At 35.6% G+C, this 18,103-nt stretch overlaps 1 long non-coding RNA gene across 1 annotated transcript in view; it reads left to right on the top strand.

The window, feature by feature from the left end:
- The window catches only part of LOC150082789 (uncharacterized), a 33,692-nt gene extending 28,374 nt beyond the window's left edge, over positions 1-5,318 (top strand). Inside the window, exon 3 of the long non-coding RNA XR_016547142.1 lies at positions 4,938-5,318. This is a non-coding gene — a long non-coding RNA (uncharacterized LOC150082789). The remainder of the gene's footprint in view (positions 1-4,937) is intronic.
- Positions 5,319-18,103: the final 12,785 nt, after the last annotated feature.

The following is an 18,103-nucleotide window of genomic DNA, read 5'->3' as shown; positions in this document are numbered from 1 at the left end:
CGGTCTCCTACTCTTAATACCATTAGTGCCAACGTGTATCTATCAACGTGTATCTAACATATAACTATATCACCTTTTGTGCCCTTTGATTGTACTAAGGTGTACTAAGTATGAGATATTATTATAAATTTGTAATGAATTATAATTTTGATGTCAAATAATTACAGCATAACCTTTAGACTTGTTGACTTTATTTTTTTTCTTCTTGGAATGACATGGGAGAGTTATATTCAAGAGGGTGAGCTGTGGGTTGGAAACATAACACCACATTTCATCCCCTGTTTCTATTATTTTTAGAAATTCTGGATCACAATCAGAAATTTCAATTCTTGTTTCCATGCACATCTGATCTGTTGTTAAGTTGAGGAAACAAAGAAGTTGCATTATCTTTTCAAATCATCATATACAATGGCTTGGCAGCATTTAAAATATCATATACGATGGTTTGGCAGCTACCGTGTAATATTTCAACTTGAGCAGCTATCTATAATTCTTATTTTATTGTCAGCCCAAAATAGGCCTGATATATCTGGCCAGGAGCAAGAGTGCAATAACACATGCTCTTTAAGTGTACTGTGATTCAAGCCTGTGACTGTTAAATATGATAAATATTTGTGATTTATTGTAAACTCCTCTGATCTGGTTTCCATGCACATAACAGCATAACCTTTAGACTTGTTCATGCTGGAATATAAACAAACATTTTTTTTTATGTTTCTAACTTGGAAAAGTTTGTCATTTGTTTGACCGCTCTTTAAGATTACCTGCTCTTTGTACTATCCTCAATTGATATATTTGCATTTGAAGTGCTTTTACACTTCAAGTACCCTGCCTCTTGATAGCTTTTTTTTTTTTTTTTTTCACTGTATGCTTTAACAATCATTTCTGCAGTCCAGCAAAAAGCCAACATTTTATAGCTTTTTGAAATTGACATTCTAAAAAAAATTTGATACCAAATTATTATTATTATTATTAGCCATATGGTGCAAGGAAGCCTGAGGTTATGCTGCACCAGGCAAAAAAAAGAAAAGAAAAAAAATTCTTAATTACCCTCCCTGAGAGAGAGAAAAGTAGAAGGGAATCACCAAGAAAGAGAAGAATGAAGCTCAGAATATCATCATTCTTCTCTTTCTTGGTGATTCTCTTCTACTTTTTTCTCTCTCTCTCTCTCTCTCTCAGGGTAATTCCCATCAATAACAGATAAAAATGAGCAGGTGCAACTGAAATGCCAACCCAACGTTCTAGATTACAAATTTTACGATTTTAAAGATTACAAAATTTTTTCTAGATTACAAAATAAAAATAAAATAATTTTTCTTATTCAGTGTTCAGGTATTTTTAACAAGTTCAGTCTTGGAACTTGTTGATCTTACCTTGTATAAATATTATAAAACTGAATATAACTATCATTAAATTATATTTGTAAAATGATAAGAGGAGTTTACCTCAATATAGTGCATAGAACACTTCTGTATGAATACTCTCCAGAAATTAAAATGAAAAACTTACATTAGAGTAAAAAATAATTAAAAACCAATTTAACACAATTAAAAATCAATTTAACACAATTAAAAATATTAAAAAGAATCTGACGAAAATATTCAAAACGATTTTTCTTCCTGAAGCTGACAACGCTTTGACCATATGTTGTGATCACAGGAATGAAAATTACCAAATAGGGTTGAACATGAAACTTAAATAGTGATTATTTGTCTTCGCGCATGCGCATAAAGGCCCACGCATCAGAGATCAAATATGGCCGACGAACATTAACAGAATTCTTGTGTAATTTAATTTCTACGGTTTCTGCAATTAATAGTCCCATATAATTACATTGGACATTAAGTATTTTGGCCTCGTTAAATAAAAAAGTATGTTTTTCATTAATGGCATGACAGGCTAATTCTGACTCTGCTGAACGAGAAGCACGAACTGAGGCTTCATGTTGATTTACACGAATATTCAGAGAAAAACGTGTTGAACCTTGGTAAGACGAGTCGCAAGAAACGTATACCAGGTCATTAATTTGTGTTGCGAACTCGGACCGAGCGATTGTTCAGTATAGTGTGTAATTTCCGTATTGGCCTGGCCACAATTTTAAATTCGGTATCTTTAAAGAATCTATTAAGATGTTTGTGCCACTGTTCAACATATGGGACAGAAATAAAGTATTTTTTGATATTACTATTGTTGGTTGGTGTAGTATTTTGTATCCTATCCTTGGTCTGTACCCTAATTCGGTTTATTGTGGCAAGGGGATAACTCCGGTTTAAGAACCTTCTAGTTAATATTTGTATTTCTGAGCCCAAAGCAGATTCCGTCGTTGATTATTTATAGGCATTTAAAAATTGATTAAAGATAATCGATCTTTTGTAGGTGAATGGGTGATAGCTATTATAATGTAGAAGCATACCGGTGTTTGTAGGTTTTCGATAGATGTTAAATTGGATTTTATTCGAGTCCCGAGTAAGCGTGAAATTTAGAAAGTTTTTAATGACTTTGTATCCTTATCCTCCCTTTCCAATGTAAATTTGAGTCTAGAATGAATATTATTAAACGAATGTAAAATGTTTTGGATAGTACTACTATCAGTAATAACTAGAACATCGTCTAAATACCTCCCATAGTAATACGGGTTCGAAAAGGTGTCAGATGTATATGCTCAATCGTTGAGAGATCTCTGACATTAAGCCGCTCAGGCTCAAACCCATTGGTTGGTAATCCAAAAATTTGCTTGTACACCTTGTCTCGAAAGGTGATAAAGTTGGCCTTAACTAACAGTTTAATTGTAGACTTGGCGACAATGACAATTTATTCTCACTAGATGTTACCTCGTTATATACGAATGTAAACGTTGAAAACACATTAGATATTATTTGGGATATGTTAAATAATTACTCGATACTGATTAATTATATGAATCTACCTATTAAGGAAATTTTTCACTTAATTAAACTAAATAAGGCAATGGTCAGGCCACACCTTGAGTACTGTATACAGGTCTGGAGGCCTCATTTTAAGAAGGATGTAGAGCTGTGTTGGAACGAGTACAGAGAAGGGCAACAAGATTAGTGAATGGAACAAAGAGTTGCTCTTACGAAGAAAGGCTTAAATTTTGCAAATTACAGTGTCTGGAGACTAGGCACCTGCAACGTGATCTGATTGAGGTGTATAAAGCCTTGAATGGTTTGAGCATGCTCAATGCTGATGGAATTCTTCCTCTTGCTCAGAATAATCATTTGAGAGGGCATAAATTCAAATCGAGGAAAGACAGATGTAGGATAGATGTGCGGAAGTTTGCCTTTAGCCAGCTGGTGGTTGGTTGGTGGAACAGACTTCCATCCTTTGTTGTGGAAGTTGAGAGCCTAAATGAATTTAAGACTGAGCTGGTCAGGTACTTGGAACGAACGGAGGGGTGAAATGGGAGCATGTTTTTTTTTTTTTTTTGGCTGATGCTGTGTAAGCTTGCTTTCTTGCATCACATGCCTCTACTAATGCTAAATTTCACGCTGCCTTTAGCCAGCGGGTGGTTGATTGCTGGAACAAACTTCCATCTGTCATAGAAGTTGATAGCTTAAATAGATTCAAGGCAGAACTTGACAAACATTTGGAGCAAGTGGATGGCTGAAATAAGGGGTTTTTTTTTTTTTTTCTTCTTCTTCTTCTTTTGGCTGATGCTCCATAAGCTTGCTTTCTTGCATCATATGCCTCTATTAATGCTAATGCTAAATTTCACGCTTATTTGGGACTCGAATAAAATCCAATTTAGCATCTATCGAAAACCTACAAACACCGGTATGCTTCTACATTATAATAGCTATTCACCTGTTCACCTACAAAAGATTGATTATCTTTAATCAATATCTAAATGCCTATAAATATTCAATGATGGAATCTGCTTTGGGCTCAGAAATACAAATATTAACTAGCAGGTTCTTAAACCGGGATTATCCCCTTGCCACAATAAACCAAATTAGGGTACAGGCCAAAGATAGGATACAAAATACTGCACCAACCAACAATAGTAATATCAAAAAATACTTTATTTCTGTCCCATATGTTGAACAATGGTACAAACAGCTTAATAGATTCTTTAAAGATACCGAATTTAAAATTTTGGTCAGGCCAATACGGAAATTACACACTATATTGAACTCGGTTCTTTCCGCGTTCGCAACACAAATGAATGACCTGGTATACAACATTTCTTGTGGTGATTGTGACTCGTCTTACCAAGGTTCAACGCGTTTTTCTCTGAATATTCGTGTAAATCAACATGAAGCCTCAGTTCGTGCTTCTCGTTCAGCAGTGTCAGAATTAGCCTTTCATGCCATTAATGAAAAACATACTTTTTTATTTAACGAGGGTAAAATACTTAATGCCCAATGTAATTATACGCGACTATTAATTGCAGAAACTATAGAAATTAAATTACATGAGAATTCTGTTAATGTTCGTCAGCCATATTTGTTCTCCGATGCTTGGACCTTTACGCACATGCGCGAAGACAAATAATCACTATTTAAGCTTCATGTTCAACCCTATTTGGTAATTTTCATTCCTGTGATCACTCCATACTGTCAAAGCGTTGTCAGCTTCAGGAAGGAAAATCGTTTTGAATATTTTCGTCAGATTCTTTTTAATATTTTTAATTGCATTAAATTGATTTTTAATTGTGTTAAATTGGTTTTTAATTATTTTTAACTCTAATGCAAGTTTTTCGATTTTTTTTTGTTTTAATTTCTGGAGAGTATCATACGGAAGTGTTCTACGTACTATATTGAGGTAAACTCCTCTTATTATTTTACAAATATTAATATCAACGTAGAACGTATTGAGCATTACAGCTCTGATTCATACTATTAAATTATATTATATTTTAGCATTCTTTCTTTTATTATTTTTAAGTATATTTCATTTTGTCTATTCCTTTACAGGTTGAGTTGTATATTCATGGCCTACATTCAACAGAAGTTATTTCTTTGTGCAGTTGTCTTCCAGAAGATAAATCATACCTCTAAAATTATTTCATTTTTGTCACCACTTTTAAATCAGGAGATTGCAGTTCTTTGTAGGTCATTATTATCAAGCAATTTCTCAAGATCACTCCATTTGCCTTCTTACAAAAATGGCAATCTCCTTAATCCTACATTTTGCCCTATGGCGCCACTAATTAACTATATGCCAGTGCGGACAATGAAGGAACGTGATGTTCTCGAGTTACGTTGTAAAGACTGTTACTTCAAAAAGATAGAGGATAAGTGGTATGTTTTTTGCAAAACCTATCCACGTCATAAACAAGTGCAGAAGGTAGATGAGAAGACTAAATGGATCATAACACATGTTACATATGGCAGAAAAAAATTTTGACTTTCCCTGTCTGTAGCATATATTACAACATGTAATTATTTGAATATTTGCATAACATATATTGGTAATATATTGTTTTAAATATTTCCAGTTTAGAGAATATTGAACAGCTTTGAAATAGATTTGAATGAACCATGGTTGATGTTTTAGAAACGAGTGTTTCAGAATGTTACAGAACTGTGTTTCTCCTGTACATTGTGCAATGTATACAGGGTTGGATTAGAAAGAAAAGTCACTCAACCCCCAGAGAAAAAATTGTTTGAATCTGTAAATGCTTCAAAGGCCTTATCTAAGGCCCTGAGATTTTTCTAAATATCTTTCCAGTCCAGTCCTGATTGTATGTACTGAAAATAAAATTGCTTTTACAGGTAGGTATCCATAAATGCCTAATTCTGAAATTAGCTATATCTGACATTCAGTAACATGAAATTATTGTATAAAATTCTCACATATAATTGAGAATAACTCAGTTTTAGAATTTATGCAATTTTTCTTACCAGTTACTTCATTTGTAGAAAAAATTAAAATACATATGTAAAATAGGTCACTAGGTGAAAAATAATTTTTTCCTCCCTTAATATTTTATCATTTCCCCAGTTAGATGATGATAGGTATCTGCATGTTAAATCAATATCCTTACACAGTTTTATTATTATTATTATTATTATTATTATTAGCCATACTGTGCAAGGAAGCCTGAGGCTTATGCTGCACTAGCCAAAAAAAATTCCCGAGTTACCCTGAGAGAGAGAGAGAGAGAGAGAGAGAGAGAGAGAGAGAGAGAGAGAGAGAGAGAGAGAGAGAGAAATCATCAAGAAAAAGAATGATGATGATATCCATCTCAGGACCCTGGGTGTGCCAAGCCCATACTCACCTGCATTATAGCCAAAGTAGCTTATGCGCCATAAAACCTCCATAGCAACAACAATCCATACTCACCAGATGTGAGCCCCCTTCCTCATAAAGACATGGAGTTACCAAAGTAACAGGCACAATTTGTCCATAGTAGCCCTTGCGCCATTAAACCCCACTCCAGCAACAACAACAACACGTGGAGTTAAACTGGAGCTGGCATGGCTGATCAGTGTAGTCAATGGTGGAGTCTACTATTGGAGCTTTTCACCCCAAAAATCTCACATTGGTAACACTAGCAGCAGCATTCATTGAAATCAATGGGGGGGATTTTAAATTTTATAATAGTTCTTGTTATTTTATTTATGTGCTACACGAGTCAACCTCATGAGACAAAATTAAAAATACTACTAACATACAAATCAGAATAAACTGTTTTGACCAATAAATGAAGTTTTGAAGCCCTGTGAATTGTGGCAGAGAGTAGGAAAGTTTGCCAATTATTCAATACCGTAATATATTTTTATATATATCATTGATTAAGCATAGTTTATAATAGTAGTAATAAAATGCTAGCATGTGAAGATGCCGTAAAATTTAACTAACATAAGAGGAAAAATATTTTTCTGTATTTCTTGAAACAGTACTGTTTCTTTTTTTTTTTTACTTATGAATCCTAAAAGTAATTTATTTAATGAATCCTAATTATATTTGACTGATTTCAATTAAGATTCCTCAAAAGTAGGTTGCATAATAATTATGACAGACCCTAGAGCTTTTGGTTTTCCAAAAGATCTGTTCAGAATGAATAGTAGATATAACTATTCATAAAACCATCATACCTTTGCCAAGACCATTTTTCTTTACTGTCATTTGCTATGAAAATTAAGTAATATCATTTCAGGTTTATTTGTTATTACTTGTTCTGTAAATTAAATAGCACATAATATATTTAGTGTGTAAGTAACCAAACACAAGCTTACTCAGTTTGTCATTATCAGTTTAGAAATTAGTCAAACTCATGAAGCCAGTTCATGAAGTTGACTGGAGTGTTATTGGAACACGGATCATGTCAATAACCATTAATCAATGAGATTTTATCGTTGAAAATACAAATTTTTACTTTCTACAAAGTGAGAGATATATTCCATGCAATTCTATACAAGAAAATTTCAAAATGGCGAAAGTGGTCAGTAGCTGATTTGTTAAGTCCCAAAAAAATAGTTCTGTTTTTTTTTTTTTTTTTTTTTTGAAAGTTGTTTGAATATATAAAATCACATTTAAATGTATTGTGTCGATTGAACTTGAAAATCAACTGAAAAAAAATTGATGTGTATAATAAAATTCACTGAAAACTTAATTCCAAAAACAGCCCACTAGTAGATTTATCTGGAGTACTTGTTAGCCATCATGTAATTTTTAGTGCAAAAAAAAAAAGCAGCTTATGTAGAAATGAGTGACTGAAATAATGGAAGCTTTTTAATAAGGTTACGCCTAAAATTTGATCCTGTTCAAAATAAATGTGTTCATTGAATGGTAGACCAAGAAACCGATAAAACTACAAATTCTGGACCTCCTGTGAGATTTTCAAATAGTCCACACTGGTCTTTAACAACTACATGGTATTCCATTAATTTCTATCTTATTACAATGACCCTCAGAGATGAACATATCTGCTAGTGTTAAGCAATTTCAAGCAACTGATGATAACAAAACTAAATTACAAAAGGTAAAGATTATGAAACCTTCTAGGCATTCAGCATGTTTGATTATTTAAGAGATATTATATTAGCAGTAACTTAATAAAACATTGAAGTAATTGAATTAGTAAGTTGGTCGGGAAAAGATTTATAAATTTAAAAAATCATTGATATTCTATATTATTACAGTGGCGGAATTTAACTTTCCAGATATTGACTGGAACTTGTCAGTAGGTCACATAAACAGTAGCGAGACATTTGTGGATTTATTGAATGACATGCTACACCAGCATGTTAGAGATCAACAAGAGAAAGCAATCTTGATCTGTTTATCAGCAGAAATAGTAATAGTAGTGGCATGTGATGCAAGAAAGCAAGTGTATGAGCTTATGCAGCATCAGCCAAAAAAAAAATTACAAAACAATCCCCTCTAAATATTTGTCCAGTTCCTCCTTAAATTTATTTAACCTATCAACTTCCATAAAGACAAATGGAAGTTTGTTCCAGCAATTAACCACCCGCTGGCTAAAGGCAAATTTTCCGCACATCTATTCTACATCTGTCCTTCCTAAATTTCAATTTATGCCCCCCTTAGGTTCGTAATCTGAACCAGTGGAAGAATCCCATCAGAATTCAGCGTGCTCAACCCATTCAAGGCCTTATACACCTCAATCAGATCACTTCACAGGTGTCTAGTCTCCAGCTGCTGCAATTTGCAGAACTTAAGCCTCTCCTGGTAAGAGGATCCCTTCATTCCCCTCACTAATCTTGTTGCCCTTTTCTGTACACGCTCAAGCAAATCTACATCTTTCCTAAAATGAGGCCTCCAGACCTGCACGCAGTACTCAAGGCGTGGCCTGACCATTGCCTTATACAGAGGGACAATTATCTCCTTTTCCCTGCTAACAAAATTCCTGTATATCATTGACAACACCCCATGACCTGCCCTGGCAGCCTGTCTGCATTACTCAGAAAACTTCATATCTGACTGCACAATTACTCCCAGGTCTTTTTCATTTTCTACCTCCTTAAGTGTAATACCACACAGTTGGTACGTTTCTCTGGGGTTACTTCTACCCATATGCAGTACTTTGCATTTTTCAATGTTAAACTTCAGTTGCCACTTCTCAGCCCATCTGCCCAAAATTTCTAGATCCTGTTGCAGTAACACACTGCCATTACTGTCATTAACAACCCTGCCAACCTTTGTATCATCTGCAAACTTCGATACTAAGCTGATATACCTTCATCAATATCATTGATAAATAGACAAAACAACAGTGGACCCAACACCGAACCCTGTGGGACTCCACTAATAACATTAGTCCACGAAGAGCAGCACCCATTGATTACCACCCTCTGTCTTCTCCCACTCAACCATCCTTTTATCCATTGTAGCAACTTACCCTTAATACCATTCTGCTCCAATTTGTACAGTAGTCTTCCATGCACAACAGTGTCAAAAGCTTTCTTGAAATCCAAGTATATGATATCAAAATTATTTTTTGCATCCAGTTCCTTTATAACCACATCATAATAACCAATCAAATTTGTCAGACAAGACTTTCCCTTAACAAAACCATGCTGTGTCTGAATTATTGCTGCAGTCTAATCTAGATGATCCCGCAATGCATCTTTAACTAGTCACTCCATTATTTTATCTGGAACAGAAGTTAAACTAACTGGTCTGTAATTACTTGTGTCACCCTTCGATCCCATCCCCCTTTGTGAATTGGACATTTGCACATCTCCAGTCCGTGGGGACCTCCCCTGAGTCCAAGGATGCTCTCATAATTAAGGATAAGGGTTTGCTTACTTCCTTTGCTGCCTCCTTTAATATAACTGGATAGATCCCATCCACCCCAGGTGCCTTTCTTATGTTTAACTTCAACAATTTCTCCTCCACTTTGTTCTCAGTTATTACAAAATCATTACAATTTGATAATCTTGTGGCATTTTCAAACCTTAATAACTCCTCATGTGTGAATGTAGATGCAAAATACTCATTCAGTTTGTTTGCTATCTGAGCAGGATCATCAACAGTTGAATCATCAATATCAAGTGGACCAATCAGATTCATCCACTTCCTTTTAGAGTTTATATAAGTAAAGAAATCCTTGCTGTTTTTCTTAGCATTCTTTGCCAAAGATTTCTCGTAATCTGCCTTCGCCTGCCTAACCTCCTTTGTGACTTGATTACAGACTAGTTTATATATATCATAGTCTTCTGTGTCGCCTGATAATTTATATGCAACCCGTGCATTTTTCTTCTCTGCCACGAGTCTCATTATTTCTTTTGACAACCATATAGGCCTAAACTGAACAATATTTCTTAATAGGTATGAAACGTTTAGTAGCTTCCATTATTAAATCCTTGAATGCTTCCCACTTAGAATTTGCTGTTGGTAACATCGTCAGTTGGTCCCACTGTACAGAATATAAAAACTGTCTGAGACCACTATAATCACCTTTACGGAAGCAAAACCCCCTTTCTTTACCCCTGATGGTAATTATATCTTTAAGTAAATCCACATCAGTGCACTGTGATCGCTGCCACCTAATGGTTATTTTATCTGCAGATTCTTAATTCACGAATGATCACTGCTGATAACCAGATCAAGAGTATTACCCTCTCTGGTTGCCTCTCGAACATGCTGCTGCAGAAAACAATCATCCAATAAATCCACAAAAGTCTTACAAGTGTGCGAGTGACCAACCCATAAGTTCCAGTCCGTATCTGGGAAGTTAAAATCCTCCATTATAGGACATTCTGATTTACTAGGTGACTCTATTTCTCTGTACAATTGTTCATTGTACTCATTCGAGTCATTAGGCCTATAACACACTCCTACTCTTATTTTTGATTTCGCAATGCTTATGTCACACCAAACTGACTCAACAGTGCACTGTTCATCTAAATCAGCTGGATGCACTTCTTTTGATTTTATGTTTTTCTTAATTAACAGCATAACACCCCCTCCCTTTCTGTACACATTGTACTCCCCAAATTCCATTTCTGCATTCCTTATATCTGTGTCACACCACGTCTCTGCTATCCCAACAGTATCTGCCTTTGATGTCTTGACCAACACTTCAAATTCATCAAATTTATTTACTATACTTCTAGCATCGGTATACATGCAAGTATACATGTACCTATTCTTATTATTTGTTACCCTAACACATCCCATATACCCACCTGTTTCACGATGACTGCCATCAGTCCCTGAAACCCCAAACACCCCTCACTCCATGGCACTGCTTATAGTGCGAGAATCACCTTTGTGCATTAAGAATCTGCAGATAAAAGAATGACTAGGTGGCCGTGATCACAGTATATTGATGCGAGATTTACTTAAAGATGTAACTATTGTCATTAGCAAAGGAAAGAGTTTTTGCTTTTGTAAAGGTGACTACAATGGTCTCAGACAGTTTTTAAATTCCATACAGTGGGACCAACTGATGATGTTACCAACAGTAAATTCTAAATGGGAAGTAATCTTGGAAGCTACTAGGCTTTTTTTCCAACTAAGAAATACTGTTCAAGGTTTAGGCCTAAATGGATCTCAGATGAACTAATGAGACTTATGGCAGAGAAGAAAAATTCGTGGGATGAATATAAATTATCAGAAGACAGAGGCCAATAGTAGATATAAGCTAGTCTGTAATCAAGTCACAAAGGAGGTTAGGCAAGCGAAGGCAGATTATGAGAAATCTTTGGCAAAGGATGCAAAGAAAAACAGCAAAGATTTCTTTACTTATGTAAACGCTAGAAGAATGGAAATGAATCAGATTCATCCACTTGATATCGATGGTTCGACTGTCGATGATTCTGCTCAGGTAGCTGACAAACTGAATGAGTATTTTGCATCTGCATTCATCACACATGAGGAATTCTGTAGGGAAGTGGAGGCTTATCAAACTCTAACAAGTAGCTAAATGATTTTGTAATAACTGAGAGCAAAGTGGAAGAGAAATTGTTGAAGTTAAACATAAGAAAGACACCTGGGGTGGATGGGATCTATCCAGTTATATTAAAGGATGCGGCAAAGGAAGTAAGCAAACCCTTAGCCATGATTATGAGAGCGTCTATGGACTCAGAGGAGGTTCATACGGAATGGAGATGTGGAAATGTATCCCCAATTTAAAAAGGAGGATCAAAGGGTGACACAAGTAATTACAGACCTGCTAGTTTAACTTCTGTTCCAGGGAAAATAATGAAGTCACTGGTTAAAGAAGTATTGCAGAATCATCTAGACAAGACTGCAGTAATAATCCACAGCGTGGGTTTGTTAAGGGGTAGTCTTGTCTGACCAATTTGATTGAATACTATGATGTGGTCACAAAGGAAGGATGCAAAAAATAATTTTAATATCATACTAGGGAGCTTCACCTCCCTGCTCACTGCACTCGCTTCTTTTGATAAAATATAATACTTACAGAAGCTTTCGACACTGTCTCTTCTCTCAGCTTTGAATACATAAATATGTTACATACAAAAATCAAGAATGGTACCGTATGGTCATGCTAGACAAACAAAGCGCGGTGTGCACGAGGTTTATCTAGCATGATCACACTAAAACAGAACCTTGTTTTACCAGAGTTAAACAAGCTCCTGTTACGTATTTTAGTATTTGTTACATATTACCACATAACCCGCATCCCTCCTGTCCCATTAGTTGAATAAATATCACTAGGAGGAAAATTATTTTAATGTACAGAAAGATACTTGGATTTCAGGAAAGCTTTTGATACTGTTGTGCATGGAAGACTACTGTACAAATTGGAGCAGTATGGTATTAAGGGCCAGTTGCTGCTATGGATAAAGGGATGGTTGAGTTGAAGAAGACAGAGTGGTAATCAATGCATACTGCTCTTTGTGGACTAATGTTATTAGTTGAGTCCCACAGGGTTTGATGTTGGGCCTGGTATTGTTTTCTTTTATCAATGATATTGGTGAAGTTATATCAGGCTTAATGTCCAAGTGTGAGGATGATATGAAGGTTGGCAGGGTTGTTAATGATAGTATGCTACTACAACAGGATATAAAAAAATTTAGCAGATGGGCTGAGAGGTGGAAACTGAAGTTTAACATCGACAAATGCAAACTACTACATATGGGTAGCAGTAACTGCAGAGTAACATACCAACTGTGCGGTACTACATTCAGGGTAGTAGAGAATGAAAAAGATCTAGGGGTAATTGTGCAGTCAGATATGAAGTTTTCTGGACAGTGCAGACAGGCTGCAAGGGTAGCTCAGTGTTTCCCAAACTTTGTTCCGTGAGATACAAACAAGTGTTCCGCAAAAAATCGTAATGAAAAATTTAAAAAATAAAATAAGTTTTACATATTTGTAGTGTACCCCCACTTTTGTATCATTATAATTTTTAACATTTTTTTTTTTTTTTGGTTATTAATATACTGGCATAGACTAATAATCAAATAGACCATGGAACACTTTATTTTGGCAGACTTTGCATAAAGAAGTATGCATAGAGGTAATGACATCTATGAAAAAGTAGCAATGTGGTGGTCTAATATGCCATTTGTGTACAATTTATCCTGAAGTACATGGGTTGAAGGAAAGGGGGAATTGAACCGATATCATAACCAAACTCACTTCCTTGTATAAATTTTTTTGATAATTATCAATATTTCGAAATATTATTATTAAAATAAATGACCATGGATTTGTGTTTTTAAAAAAAAAGGAATTTTAAAATGAGAAGCAAAAGTACTTCTAGTATTGCTACTGTGGTCAATGAAAACGAACACAATATTGTCACACTTCAAAGTGAGGATGAACAATCGCAGCCTTTTGTTTAGCAAAAATCCGAAGTGAAAAAACAGGAACCAACTAATAAAAGAAAAAAGTGAAAGTATTGATGACAGTTATTTGAATTTCGGCTTTACATGTGTTGGAAATAAAGTGCTCCTGATGCACAGTGCATTGTATGTAATAAAATATTAACAAATAGTTCTTTGCCTCTCGCTAAACTTGTTTTGTAAGTGTTACATAAATATATTGTGAGGTGAAAAGTGTTCCGTTACTAAAAAAGTTTGGGAAACGTTGGAGTAGCTCATGGGGTCTTGTCAATGATATACAAGAATTTTGCTAGCAGGGATAAGGAGGTGATTATCCCTTTGTATAAGGAATAATCACTTATGATAATGGTCAGGCCATGCCTTGAGTACTGTTACAGATCTGGAGGCTTCAATTTAGGAAGGATGTAGAGAAAGGCTTAATTTCCACAAATTGCAGCTTCTGAATACCAGGCATCTTCAAGGTGATCTGATTGAGGTGTATAAGGCCTTGATTGGTTTGTGCAAGCTCAATGCTGATGGGATTTCCTCTTGCTCAGATTATGCACCCGAGGGGGCATACATTCAAATTGAGGAAAGACAGTTGTAAAATCGATGTGCAGAAATTTTCCTTTAGCCGGTGGGTGATTGATTGCTGGAACAAACTTACATCTGTTGTTGTGGAAGTTGACAGCTTAAATAAATTCTAGACAGACTTTTGGAACGAATGGATGGGTGAAATGGCAAGGCTTTTTTTTTTTTTACTGATGCTTTATAAGCTTGCTTTCTTGCATTATATGCCTCTGCTAATGCTATTCACGTTGCTGAAAAACTGAATAGATATTTTGTATTTCTATTCACACAGATGGCACATTTTAGCTATGAGGATGCTAGAAGTTTAACAAATCCTACGATTTTGTGATAACAGGTTAAAAGGGAAGAGAAATTGTTGAAGCTAAATGTAAAAAAAAGCACCTGATGGGTGGGATCTATCCAGTTATATTAAGGGAGACAGCAAAGAAGATAAGCAAATATTTAGCCATAATTATGAGAGCATCCTTGGATCTTATGGCCTGGAGAAATGCAAGTTGTATCCCCAGTTCACAAAAGATCAGAGGGTGACAAGAGTAATTACAGACCGATCATGAGTAATTATTAAAGGGCTATTTGTGTGGATATAATGATGCAGTAACAAAGGAACTGGATACAAAAAATAATTCTGATGATTTAACGGCAAGTTACTGCTATGAATAAAGGGATGGTTGAGTGGGAGAAGGGAGAATGGGCCCAGTGGTGAACCTTGTAGAGCTCAACTAATAACACTAGATTAGACTAGTTTTATTGCAGCTCCCCAAGATTCACCACTGGGCCCATTGTTGTTTTCTGTGTTTATTGTTGTATTGATGAAGGCATATCAGGCTTAATATCTAAGATGTACAGATGACAAAGGTTGACAAGATGTTTAATGTTATTAATTGCTGTATGCTATTGCAACAAGATCTAGAAAAATTAGGCAGATAGGCTTGAGAAGTGGCAGTTGAAGTTTAACATGGACTAATCAGTGTATATGTGTGGCAATAATCCCAAATTAATATATGACCTCTTGTACTACATTTAGTGTAGTGGAGAATGAAAAAGATCTGGGAGTAGTTGTGTAGTCTGATATGTTTTCTGAGCTGTAATATAAGCCATAATTATGAGAGCATCCTTGGATCTTATGGCCTGGAGAAATGCAAGTTGTATCCCCAGTTCACAAAAGATCAGAGGGTGACAAGAGTAATTACAGACCGATCATGAGTAATTATTAAAGGGCTATTTGTGTGGATATAATGATGCAGTAACAAAGGAACTGGATACAAAAAATAATTCTGATGATTTAACGGCAAGTTACTGCTATGAATAAAGGGATGGTTGAGTGGGAGAAGGGAGAATGGGCCCAGTGGTGAACCTTGTAGAGCTCAACTAATAACACTAGATTAGACTAGTTTTATTGCAGCTCCCCAAGATTCACCACTGGGCCCATTGTTGTTTTCTGTGTTTATTGTTGTATTGATGAAGGCATATCAGGCTTAATATCTAAGATGTACAGATGACAAAGGTTGACAAGATGTTTAATGTTATTAATTGCTGTATGCTATTGCAACAAGATCTAGAAAAATTAGGCAGATAGGCTTGAGAAGTGGCAGTTGAAGTTTAACATGGACTAATCAGTGTATATGTGTGGCAATAATCCCAAATTAATATATGACCTCTTGTACTACATTTAGTGTAGTGGAGAATGAAAAAGATCTGGGAGTAGTTGTGTAGTCTGATATGTTTTCTGAGCTGTGAAGGCAGGCTAAGAGGACAGCTCATGATATTTTGCCAGCAGGGATAAGGAAGAGGTGATTATCATGCTGTATAAGACGATAGTTAAGGCACATTCTAATGTAGATCTGGAATTCTCATTTTTAGGAATAGTGTGGATCTGTTGCAATGGTTATTGAGAAATGAAATGACAGTGAGGAGAACAAAAGTGCTTTTAATCAGGAAAGGTTTCAGTTCTGTAAATTGTAGCATCTGGAGACTTGGTATCTGTGAGGAGACGTAATTGAAGTGTTTAAGATTTTGACTGGATTGAGTAAGCTCAATGCTGATGGAATTCTTACTCTTGCTCAGACTGCAACAAGGGAGCATATTTGCAAACTGAGTAAGGATGGTTACAGACTGGTGTGTGGAAATTTGCCTTCAGCCAGCAGGTAGTTGATTGTTGGAACAAATTTCTATCGGCTGTTGTAGAAGTGGGAAATTTGAATTAATTCAAGGAAGACCTATACAAACTATTAGATTTTTTTTTTTTTTGCTGATGCTCTATAAGCTTGCTTTCTTGCATCATAGCTACTACTACTAATATTAATGATAAAATTTACTATAGCCCTTACCCACTTATGTAGAGTTGTATGAACATTGCAATAAGTAAACTGTGCTTGTGAGACATCTGTGGTCTGTTGGACAACATTTTCAAGGAACTGATTCTGGCATAGAAGGTGAGGATGCATTTTCTTGCTATTTTGCTATCTTGTTGCTCAGGCCTGGAATAAAGGGGTGATCAGATGACTTTTGCATATAGAGTTGATGGAGAGATTACAGAACTAGCAGATGAAGTCTTTGATGACTTGGTACAACTATATGTATGATGGTTGTCAACATGGTTCATCCTTTTCATAAGAACCTCCAGTGGCCTTTCCTGGTTGATGTACAGGATATTGAGAAAAGACAGTTGGCTATTAACTTAAATTTCCAAGCTGAACTTGATTTTGCTGTGAGAATTATTTAAGTTGTTGAAGAACTCGTGCTCAGACCCATGGCCTATCTGTAAAATGAACCATTAACAGAAAAATAAGACTTGTCACATTCAAAAGGTCCCCAGAAGTGAGGCGAGTGCTAAAACCTATATGGATGTGGCTGCCCAGATTTTAGTGAATGATGGTTTTAGTTGTTTCCTTTAGGAGAAATATGGTCATATATGTTTTTACGATGCATTTTTGTCTTGCAGCTCAATCTGCATTCATTCCTGTTTTTGTTTTGTGGTAAGAATTTCAAGCTTAAGTGTCCACTAGTTGTCATATAAGTAGTGCAATAGCATCATTTCTATATACAGTAAACCAATCAGAGTTGTACAGCGCCATCATTACATTTTTTTTTTTTTTTTTTTTTACGAAAACCCCAAACACGAGAGGTATTAGAACCTATAGTACTTAGTACTCGTATCTTCTTAGTACTAGCAGAACAAATATCTTCTGCTAAGTACTATAGTACAAAAATATCTTCTGCTAAGTACTATAGTACTTAGCAGAAGATATTTGTTGACATTAGACTTGAACTTCTGTAGACTAATTTGCAGGAAATAGATATGAAGGAAGGTTGTTCCAGAAAACAGCAGTTGAATGAATAAACGACGAAGATGAAAAGTTGGTTCTGTGAGTTTGAAGTTGGACGGTAAATGGATGTTGGCTGGTGTCGGCATGTGTTCGGACTGTTTTGAAAGAGAGAGAGAGTGGGAATTAAAGAAGCCAATTCAGAAGAAGAGTGCCCATAGAAGTATCTGTAGAAGAGGCATGCAGCAGAAACAGTACGTCTATGAGACAAGTGGAGAGACTCAGTGAGAGATGAGTCATTAATTAACCTAACTGCCCTCTTCTGAATGGAATCTAGAAGCCTGAGAGGTTTTGGGGGCACCACTCCAGATGTGGGAACAATATTCCATGGTAGGGTGAATTTGCGATTTGTACAGAGTGAACAGTTGTTTGGAAGAAAAGTAATGCCAAGAGTGAAACAGAAAACTAAGTTTTTTAGATGCAGAGGAAGCAATATTTGTAATGTGCTTATGCCAAGAGAGA

The sequence above is a fragment of the Mastigoproctus giganteus genome, chromosome 7 (genome assembly GCF_048544385.1).
Source record: "Mastigoproctus giganteus isolate SK-2022 chromosome 7, ASM4854438v1, whole genome shotgun sequence".
Classification (NCBI taxonomy): Eukaryota; Metazoa; Arthropoda; class Arachnida; order Uropygi; family Thelyphonidae; genus Mastigoproctus; species Mastigoproctus giganteus.
The sequence above is the reverse complement of the archived record's forward strand: the minus strand, read 5'-3'. Positions and strand labels throughout refer to the sequence as shown.